We start from the raw sequence: 753 nt of genomic DNA, 5'->3' as shown, positions 1-753 counted from the left end.
TCGGTCTCTCTCACTATATAAAAAAATCCAGTTAAGAATCGTTTTTAAAGGGGGCGAAAGAGATGTTAAATCGGGATCGTTCTTTCACCTTCTTCTTCCTCCTACGGGCTGCGAATCGTCTTCTTTCACCATCCGTTTGTGTCCATCAGTGCCACATATGTTGATCGACGTGTGTCAGTCAGTCCCGCAGGCGGTTTTCGGTGGTTAAAATGTGTTAGGAATGCGCGTAAAAAGCGTTTGGTAATGGTACAGTATATTACGCACGGTGCAGGCGAGGGGAGAGGCGATGCCAGCAGACATCGATCCATAGAACAAACTGAACATTAAAAACTCCTCCCTCCTCGCCTGGACTTGATGATGGCAGCGAGACATTTGTTACACTAGATAACCATGAGTTTATTAAAGGAACAGAGGCCAGAGAAAAGAGACGGGAGCACAGGCTGTGTGCTGCTGGGCTGCTGCTTTCTATCACTCTGTGCTCGGCGCCTTTTCATGCAGCTTTTCTTGTTTTCAGAGCCTTTTCTGCAGCTTCCGCTTTGCTCGCTGGATGAAAGACAAGTTTGTAAGATTTCCAGCAGATATGAATGAACTGCTGCAGCCACACGGTTATTGTGTGGGTGTAACCGAATAACTTACTTCATGTTAGAATAAACCTACTTATCTGAACATGTTGGTTCCAAAAACTGTCAGCTCTTTCCAGGAGTATCAAAATGCACAAAACAGTTTGTTTTTTTCTCAGTTGATACTTCCCAA

Source organism: Archocentrus centrarchus, chromosome 7, assembly GCF_007364275.1.
Source record: "Archocentrus centrarchus isolate MPI-CPG fArcCen1 chromosome 7, fArcCen1, whole genome shotgun sequence".
Lineage (NCBI taxonomy): Eukaryota > Metazoa > Chordata > Actinopteri > Cichliformes > Cichlidae > Archocentrus > Archocentrus centrarchus.
Note: the sequence above shows the minus strand (reverse complement) of the source record.